The sequence below is a fragment of the Oratosquilla oratoria genome, chromosome 1, assembly GCF_046742065.1.
Source record: "Oratosquilla oratoria isolate Oo_2021 chromosome 1, ASM4674206v1, whole genome shotgun sequence".
NCBI lineage: Eukaryota > Metazoa > Arthropoda > Malacostraca > Stomatopoda > Squillidae > Oratosquilla > Oratosquilla oratoria.
Window position 1 is genome coordinate 124,825,151 of NC_134777.1, and position 10,000 is coordinate 124,835,150.

General features: G+C 38.3%; 1 protein-coding gene across 3 annotated transcripts in view; it reads left to right on the top strand.

Annotated features, from left to right (window-relative positions):
• LOC143026440 (uncharacterized) overlaps positions 1 to 10,000 on the top strand; it is a 1,178,515-nt gene that overhangs the window by 295,769 nt on the left and 872,746 nt on the right. The window lies entirely within an intron of this gene.

Genomic DNA, 10,000 nt, shown 5'->3' on the forward strand with positions numbered 1-10,000 from the left:
ATAGGCTTGGTAACCGTGTAGTGAGCGCTGAAACGATTGGTTATTTTAAGAGATGATTAGATATTTTTATGGGCAGGGATGAGAATTGGTAAGGGACATGGAACTGCTTAGTTTAGGGCTTATGGTCTTTTGTAATCTACTCCATCCTTATGTTTTTATGTTCTTTCTTGGTTCTAGATCTGAGAGCGGGTTTCATCCCTGCAGAAAAAAAATATTGAGTTTCTGTTATTGAATTATGAAGAGAAGATTTTTTTAGGATTGGATAATTTTTTTAACCGAGAGTGCCAAACAGACCTCTTAGTTTCTCCAAGGCACAAGGTTCAGCACTTTTACAGCACAAATTGTAATTGGAGGGAATATAATTTCGCACTTTTGTATATCATGATCATGTATGGACGTAAATGTTACTATAGGTAATAAACTAATATACTTATATAATTCGTATTCTTTAGCAAAATATATTTTATTACGACAAAGAGCTACAGACTCCTTATTTATCCATTTTATCTTATAACCTACTATAAAGAGAGAGGAAAAAAGGAGAAACGAAATCCTTAAAGAGGACATCCGCAAAGAATAGTACGTCGCTGAAATAGTTTAATGGTTAGATGAGTAAGGAGGAATAAGTGAAGAGTCAACGAATTACATCATTATGTAAAGAGCCCGCACGGTATTCATTAGCATAAACGTGTAGCAATGTATATAATGATACAAAACTTCCTCAAGTTTGCATATGGACGTCGGTTCCCTTTACTCTTCTTCTCTTGGTAATTCTATTTCATCAGTGCCTTAATAACCGTGTCTCCTATAGTCAGTGCGCTGCAAAGAGTCCGTTCAGGGTGTGGCATACGCCGTGACTTAGCACTATCCATTCTACCAAATCAACCTTAGTACATGCCTCTTATTTCCCATCTATGTGCTGTTGGATTTTTTCATATTCTGTATATAGTAAAGGAAGCTGTATATTACAATGACTATAACGTTTTTAGGATTATAACAAAGATTTGAATAAATTCCATGACACGCGGGAGCGTGAAGGAGGTGGGATGAGCTGGGTAATAATTGTTACAACCCTAAAAAGTTATACTCGTTGTACTATACAGGTTCTTTTTAGTACATAAAAAGAAATAAAATGTCACATAAATCGGTAAGAGAGAGAAAGAGAGAGAGGGAGGTTAATTTGGGATGACGTATGCCACATCCTGAACGGACTCCTTACAGCGCACAGACTAGAGGCCAAAGCATCTGTTATCACCCATGCTAGGTGAGACGCAGTAGCTCAGTCGGTAGAGCGGAGGGCTGCTGACCAGAAGACCCCGGTTCGAATCCTGTTTGCCCCAGACGGTGGTCGTTTAAAGTCACCCACATGTTGATGTTCGTACTGTATGTTGTAACTTGCCCCGTAGCTGAGTATCTGTAGAAAGGCAGTGAACTTCTTGTTACTCAAATATTGAGAATATGAATAAATGTACAACCCTTTACTTGGGGAATAAAATCCAACTATTGGTGGTTCCAATATGGCCTACTTAGCGATATCGTGTGTAATGTGAAAATGAATAAACAAATGAACAAATGAAATAATAAAAGATAAATAGAATAGTTGATAAATAAAGATATAAATAAGTGAAGATAAATTTTTTTAAGATATGTCTAAAAACACATAAAAAAATAGTTATTTCCTTAGAAGAGTTTATACCATGATGTCGTGCACTAAAGGTATTCATACGTCTTTGAACATAAGCATATAATATTTGCTAAAGACTATTTTGAATAAATATTAAGATTTTTGCATTCCATTTACAGTATATACAGAAGATCTGACAATGTTTTCTCTCTCTTCTATTTTTCTTTTCTCTTATGACTTTCTGTCTTTTCTTTAATTTCTTTTTCATTCTCTTCTCCAGAGTGCGTCTTGTTCTTTTGAATTCTCTGAGTTATTTCCCCCTTGGGAGAGATTGACGTACCTTTAGCCTTTCTCCTTCAGTAACCTAATTTCCACGTCTGCCCTTGTAGGTTCATCACTTGACAGGACCGAAACACAACCACTCGAACTCTTGCGCGGAACACGGGCTAAATTAGTTCGCGAGGGGCGACGAAGTCCTCCGCGGCACTCCAGTGTCCGCGGGGAACCGAATAAACCGCGGATAATGGAAACCGCGAATATTTGGAAATCCGTTTCGCCTCCAACAAAGTGACCCACTTTATGTATTTCGTTCTGTTTAAGGAGACGGACGATTTTGTTTAGCTGAAGGGGGAGGGGAGACTCTGATTTTAATAGGGTTTTGATCGATTAAGGTCTCGTTCAAGACAAGGTCCGTTGACCTTTCAACTGCAAAAAAAAAAGTCCATCATCTCAACCAGAATAAAGCACGTGAAGTATGCAACAGCCTTTAATGGGCTAAGGCAGAGGTGGGGAAACTGCGGCCTTCCGGGCCATCAAGTGCGGCCTTCTGCGGCCTTTGATATACATATTATTTATTTTTTAAAGACCTTGAATATTTTAAAAGTCAGAAATCATTATACACCTGAAACTTATAATATACACCACACACATAGACGAAAGATTTTGAATCTTCATTTCATAATTACATTTTATGCCATTTTTTTTGCTTAGTATTTTTGTCTCATTGAATATCTATAAGCATTTTTTGTATTTCTAAATTGCTTTGAATTTGAATTCATAAAAAGGGTATAATAAAAAAAAAGGGGCAAGTGTAACTTTTGCACCCACTTCGAAATTTAAAAAATGGGTAAAAAAATAATTTAAAGATTTTATACATATGTATATTCTTAAAATTAAAAAATATTTTTTAACTGAATTTTTAGGGAGGGGTTGGAAAACTTACACCGTCCCCTAAAACGGGATAAAATAATTGAAAAAAAAAAAATAAAGTTCAGTGCGGCCTCTATGTGGGACGATGAATTGTAAGGTGGCCTTCATGCACAAAAAGGTTCCCCACCCCTAGTGTAGGACATGATGCATATACTTATTGGATTAGAAACAGAGAGACAAAACAAGGGGGTGGAGTTATGTTTCTGACTAAGAAGGATATAAACGTGAGGAGTGTCACATATGGAAAGAATAGAGTAGAGATGATTATGATCGAAGTGGAAGACAGAGGTAAGAAGAGCAGCAAGTTTGTAATAAACTTAATAAATTATGTGCCTCCAAAAACAGCCTCGTGGGAAGAGAGTGAACATAAAAGTATGTTAGAAGACACAAGGATAACATTAAATAAGATAATGGAAGATGGAGGAAGAATAGTTATGATGGGCGACTTTAATTGCAAAGAAGTCTGCTGGGAAGAGATGACAGTAAAGGGTGGAGACGACTCATGGGTAAATGTTCTACTTGAGATGATTATTGGCCACACAATGACACAATGGATTCAAGAGAACACTAGGTATAGATATGAAGAAGAACCATCGAGACTAGACCTAATAATCACACCAGAACCTGAAATAGTGGAATAGATTGAATATAAGACACCAATAAGTAAAAGTGACCACATATTGATTGAATTGGAACTAAATGAGGAAAAATATATGAAAAGAAATGAACAATATAGAAAAGGAAGAATGATGTATGAAAAAACAAATTTTGATAAGAGAATTCTTTCAAAAAGAAAACTGGGAAAGAATATACAAAGAGGAAACAACAGTAGAAGAGAAATGGAATATTTGACAAAAAATTATAGATAAAAAGGAGTGGAAAAGTATGTCCCAAGACAAAAGCAAGAAAAAGAATATGTAAAGTGCTGGTACAACAAAAGTTGTAGGGAGTTAAAAGACAAAAGAGACAAAGCTTGGACAAAATGGAAAAAAGACAAAAGACCTGAAAAATGGAAAATATATACTAGTTATAGAAATGAATATGTACAAGTGCACAGAGAGGAAAAGAGAAAATATGAAAAAGATGTCATAGAAAAATGTAAAGATCAACCAAAACTATTTTACAGATTTGTAAACAACAAACTGAAAAACAAACAAGAATTAGAGAAATTAAGACAAGGAGGAGTTGAATACACAGAGGAAATAGAAATGGCAGAAATTATGAACAAGCATTTTAAATCGATGTTTACAAGGGAGAACATACTACCTGGAAAGATCGAATGGGAAGAGAAAGTCCCCCCTATGAAAGAAATAGAAGTAACAAAGGATGAAATAATGAAACACTTGAGTAACCTTGATGTCAGAAAATTGCATGGACCAGATGAAATAGCAAACTGGATTTTGAAAGAATGCATGAATGAACTGGCAGACAAAATACATAGCATAATAAACAGTTCCTTGAAAGAAGGAAAAGTTTCAAAAGATTGGAAAAGAGCCAATACAGTACCTATATATAAAGGGGAAAATAAAGAAGACCCTACCAACTATAGACCAGTCTCTCTAACAAGTACAATAGCAAAAATTTGTGAAAGAATTATCAAAAGGAGATGGGTAAGGTACTTAGAAAAAAAACAATGTGCTAAATCCAAGACAATTTGGATTCAGACAAGGACGATCATGCGTCACCAATTTAATATGTTTCTATTCAAGGCTAATAGACATAATACAAGAAAGAGATGGATGGGCTGATTGTGCATTTCTAGGCCAAAAAAAGCTTTTGACAAAGTACCACATAAGAAGTTACTTAAGAAATTAGAAACTGAAGGAGGAGTACAGGGCAAACTGCTTAAATGGATGGAAGACTTTTTGTAAGAAAGAAAAACGAGAGTAGTGATAAGAGACAAACACTCTAATTGGGATGAAGTAATAAGTGGTGTTCCACAACTGTTCTGGCCCCAATAATGTTTGCTATATATATTAATGATATGGATAAAGAAATTGAAAGTTATATGAGCTTCTTTACAGATGATGCAAAACTGTTAAAAAAAAGTGAACACTGAAGAAGATTGTTAGTGACTACAGAGTGATCTCAATAAAGTATGGGAATGGAGTAAGAAGTGGGAGATGGAGTTCAATACTAAGAAGTGTAGTATAATGGAATTTGGAAAAAGCGAAAAAAGAATAGTAGGATCATATAGATTGGGAGAAGAAGGAATAAAAAAAGTAGAAAATGAGAACGACCAGGGAGTCATTATTATGAATAATATGTCACCTGAGAAACATATAAACAAGATTTTTGGAGAAACTTATAATTTAATAAGAACAATCAAAGTGGCATTTACATACTTGGATGAAGAAATGGTGAAGAAAATACTAATCACTTTGATAAGACCAAGATTGGAATATGCAGCAACGATGTGGTCACCAAGTACAAAAAAATGTATAACAAAACTTGAAAGAATACAAAGAGCAATTACAAAATTGGCACCAACACTCAAAACTATCATATGAAGAGAGACTAGCAAAACTTGAGCTACAGACATTAGAGCAAAGAAGAGAGAGAGGAGATTTGATAACTATTTACAGAATCATGAAAGGAATAGAAACTATTGATAGAGAGGATCTAATAAAATGGGATGATAGAAATACAAGAGGACACGGAAAGAAAATCAAGAAAGACAGCTATGGAAGAGATCTGAAAAAGAAGAACTTTCCTCACACAGTAATAGACATGTGGAACAAGTTAGATGAGAAAGTGGTGTGTGCAAAAACAATACATGAATTAAAATGAGATATGAAGACGGGACACCACGAGCATAGCTCCCCTTCCCGTAAAATACAACTAGGTAAATACAACTAGGTAAATCCCCCCCCCACACACACACACTAGATTATGCATCAGTGGTATGGTCCCCACACAGAGTAAAGGATATAAGGAAGAGAGATTACAAAGGGCAGCAATCAAACTGGTCCCCAGCTTGGCATAGGAGGAGAGACCAAAAGCACTGGGTCTGCCAACATTGGAAGATGGAAGGGAAAGAGGTGATGCTTAGTGTTTAGGTCGCTTAAAGACAGAAATTATCTCTTGAATTGAGGGATAGGAAGGTTTTAAGAGATCATGGGAACAAATTACGAAATATTACATATCTGAAGAAATAAAGCTTTCTGTACACGTTTATAAATATATGTACCAGCTTAGGTGGTATAAACCAAGCAAGACTAACACAAGGATTCAAATATAAGATAACTATAAAATAAAAATATATGTTAATTTGGAACTAAACATGAACTTTGTTATACATAAACGTATAAATTCATCAACATGAAAATTCAAATGTTTCATTACTTAAATTTTATTAACATGTTTTTTATTTCCTTTTTCTTTGTCGTATTTTAATACGTTTTTAATGTTTTTTTTTTTTATTTTTTTTTTTACTCTTTAACGGCGGGTGTCAACTTGTGAATTTTGGTTTGGCTGGCGCCAAGATATTTTATTCAGCTGAGGGAAAAACCCGTCGCCAAGTGACAGCTCAGAGCGCCAAAACACGAATGTGTTTAGTGGGTTTAAAACATCAAACATTAATTTTTAGTGTCCATGATTTTTGGTTAGTATTTTGATGTATTTCATAAGCCTAAACCATTCAGTATATTTTTCTTAATTCTCCATTTTTCCTATTTTTCCATCGTATTTTTCTTCATTTTTTCTTTATTCGTTATTTTCATTTTCCTCCATTATTGTTATTCTTTATTATTTCTTCTCTTTGATTAATTTTCCTATTTTCATTTGTTTCCTTCTTTATTTCCATTTTCCTTTATTTTCTCTCATTTCACTTTATTTTCTATTTCCAGCCCAATATTTCTTCCCCTTTTTCTTGCCGTGCTCGATGGCAACGGGCGGTTTGGGGTCGTTTTCCCACTGAGACCTGAGGGAAGGGACGCGCCGCTGTCCCCTGTCGCCACCGGGTGTGGGTCGAGGAGGACCTTCGCCTTGGCCTTGGCCTCCAATGGCCGTTGTCGTCCTCGCGTTTGACCCTCGGCCGCGGAACCTGTTCCCGCCGTTTCTTGCCCCGCGCCTCAGGGGTGATGGGGAAGGTGGAGATCTCCTCCACATGCTCTCCACCTCGTTCTTCGGCGGCCTCCTGGCCTCTCGGGCATTATTGGTTCTCGTCTAAAGGGCCCGAGGGTACGTTGGAGGTCCTTCCCAGACGAAGGACCTGGGAACTGGGGCCTCTCTCTAAGATCTTCGAGGATCTCTCTCTTGTGGCCTCCTCGTGTGAGGCCTGGTGCCCACCCAGGGACCTCTCGAGGCAGCACCCCTGGCAATCTGGGCGAAAGAAGGTGAAGGAGGAGGAGGCGGGGCCTCGAGCTCGACTTGGGGCTCCATTTCTTCTTCTGTTGGTCCCTCGGGTGGTTCCTCCGAGGACAGCGAGGATTCGTCTTCTTCGCGAGTCCAGTCGTCACTGGGGTCCTCGGAGGAGAGTGGCCGCTCGTCGTTGCCTTTGTCCCGAACCCGGCTTTCTTCTTCTGCTGGATCCTCGGGTGGTTCTCTCGAGGACGGAGAACATTCGTCCTCGTCACGAGTCCAGTCGTCACTGGGGTCGTCGGAAGAGTTCGAGAATTCATCGAGATCCCGCGTCCAGTCGTCTTTAATCTCCTCGGGTTCCTCGTCGGCATGGGACAGTGGTCCGCTTGTGTCACCTTCGAGGTCTTCGTTGGCCTCCGCAGAAGCACCTCTGACCTCTTCGTTGTCTTCGGCAACGTTTTCTTCCTTTGGTTTTGCCTCTACATTGTCTTTGGCTTCCTTTTGAAGGAGCTCGACTTGATTTCCTAGGGCACTTTCTCGTAAACTTGTGTTTTCCTTCTTCAATTCGCTTAACTCTTGCATGTACTCCTCACACAGGCCCTCTACATAACTTACGACTTTCATTTTGATAGAAAGCAAATGGTCTTCGTGTTCTTTTTCAACTTCTTTTAATCTATTTTCCAAAAGAGTGTTTTCCCTCCAAAGCCGGCACATCTCTTCGTGCTGTAGGATCACCAGGTGTCGAAGGTTTGCGATTTCTTGCTGCTGATGTCCGTCCTCCTCCATGTTGAGCTGTCTCTTGGGGTCTCGCTCCATCCGGGGACAACTCCGGAGGAATGGTAGGGCAGGAACTATGACGTCACTGTCCATGACGTCATTGATAGATTAGCCAATACGAAAACTAGCTTGTCGTTGACGTCCTCTAGTCTTCCTCGGGCTTTTCTCTCTCTCTCCCTCTCTCTCTCTCTCTCTCTCTCTCTCTCTCTCTCTCTCTCTCTCTCTCTCTCTCTCTCTCTCTCTCTCTCTCTCTCTCTCTCTCTTTCTCTCTCTCTCTTTCTCTCTCTCTCTTTCTCTCTTTTTCTTTCCCCACCTCAAACACAAAACACATGCACACCTACATAAGCACGCGCACATGCACACACGCACACATACACACACACACACACACACACACACACACACACACACACACACACACACACACACACACACACACACACACACATATATATATATATATATATACACATGATAATGAAGGAGACTGCAAGAGACCATAAGGCCTACACAAGGCAGCTCCATATCCATCACCACCTGTCATCCCCATCCATAAAGTTGTCTAACCGTTTCTTAAAACAACTGATAGTTTCAGCGCTCACTACATGGTTACTAAGTCTATTCCATTCGTTGACCACCCTATTAGTAAACCAATTCGTGCCCATTTCCTTCTTAAATCTAAATTTGTCCAGTTTAGATACATTACTGCAAGTCCTGCCCTGTTGTTTTAATATGATGACCTTGTTTGAATCACCCTTGTTGAAGTCTTGGATCCATTTGAACACCTCTATTAGATCACCCCGCACTCTGTGTTTCTCCAGACATAACTTACCAAAACTGTATCGCATAGTCAAGGATGGGTCAAACTATCGCTAGACACACACAATAACAAACACACACACACACACACACACACACACACACACACACACACACACACACACACACACACACACACACACACACACACACACACACACACACACACACACACACACACACACACACACACACATACACACATTCGTCGGATGGACGGCGAAGATTGGAGCTCCGAAGAAAAAGTGAAATTTTCGTGGATTTCAACGTCAAGGAAGTACCTTTTTGTATTTACAGGGAAGAGGAAAGCTCGTGGTGTAGTGGGAAGGTGATGAAAAAGGAGAAGGGGAGGGATTACTGAGGGAAATGGAAGGAAATGAAGAAGGAGAGGACTTGGTCCAGGCAGGCAGACGCCATATTTACAAACGCGGCCCAGAATTCAGTGACGAGGAAGGGACTAACAAAAGTGTAAAGATTAGAAATATAGATAAGAGCAGCACAATGGAAAGGGAAGATAACAATTTCCAAGGATTTAATGTGGGGGTGGGGAAGCCAACCCTCCCCGATTAGCAAACCTAGTAGAAAAACTTGAAAAAATTGTCAAACATTGGGAGGATAGGTTCGGTGAACTCACGAGGATAACGCAGTGAGTTGAAAAATTGGAAGAATTAGAGAAGGTGAACCAAAAACTAACTAAAGAAATAAAAATTATAAAAAGACAGTTAAAAGAAGTAAAAGATGAGAATGAGGAATTAAAGAATAATAATAAAGAGAATAAAGAATCCATAGCAAAAGAAGCACAGGGTTGGAAAAAAATCCAAGAAAACAACAAAGTTCCATTCAATGAAATAGTAAAACAGCAAATGAAGGAACAAACTGACGACACAGTTATTAAAGTGATGAGACAGAAAGAGAATATAGTAAAACACTTAGCAGATAAAATGAAATTTATAATTATTTTAGGGATGGAAGAAAAGTATAATCTAAATAGGACTACAAGAATTAAAGGGGAAAAGAAAAAGTAAACAGTTTATTAGAATTAGTTCAGGAAGATGAAACTGAAATAGGAAAACAAATTGAAGAAATGTATAGTCTTGGAAAATATAGTACAGATAAGTCCAGACCAATTAAGATTAAATTCAGGTCACAGACAACAGCAGATAATATCTTAGCGAAAACAGGGAAAATAGCAAACAGTGAACAATAGAAAAATGTATGGATAAAAAGAGAAATGAATAAAGAGGAAAGAGAGGAAGAAAAAATGAAAAG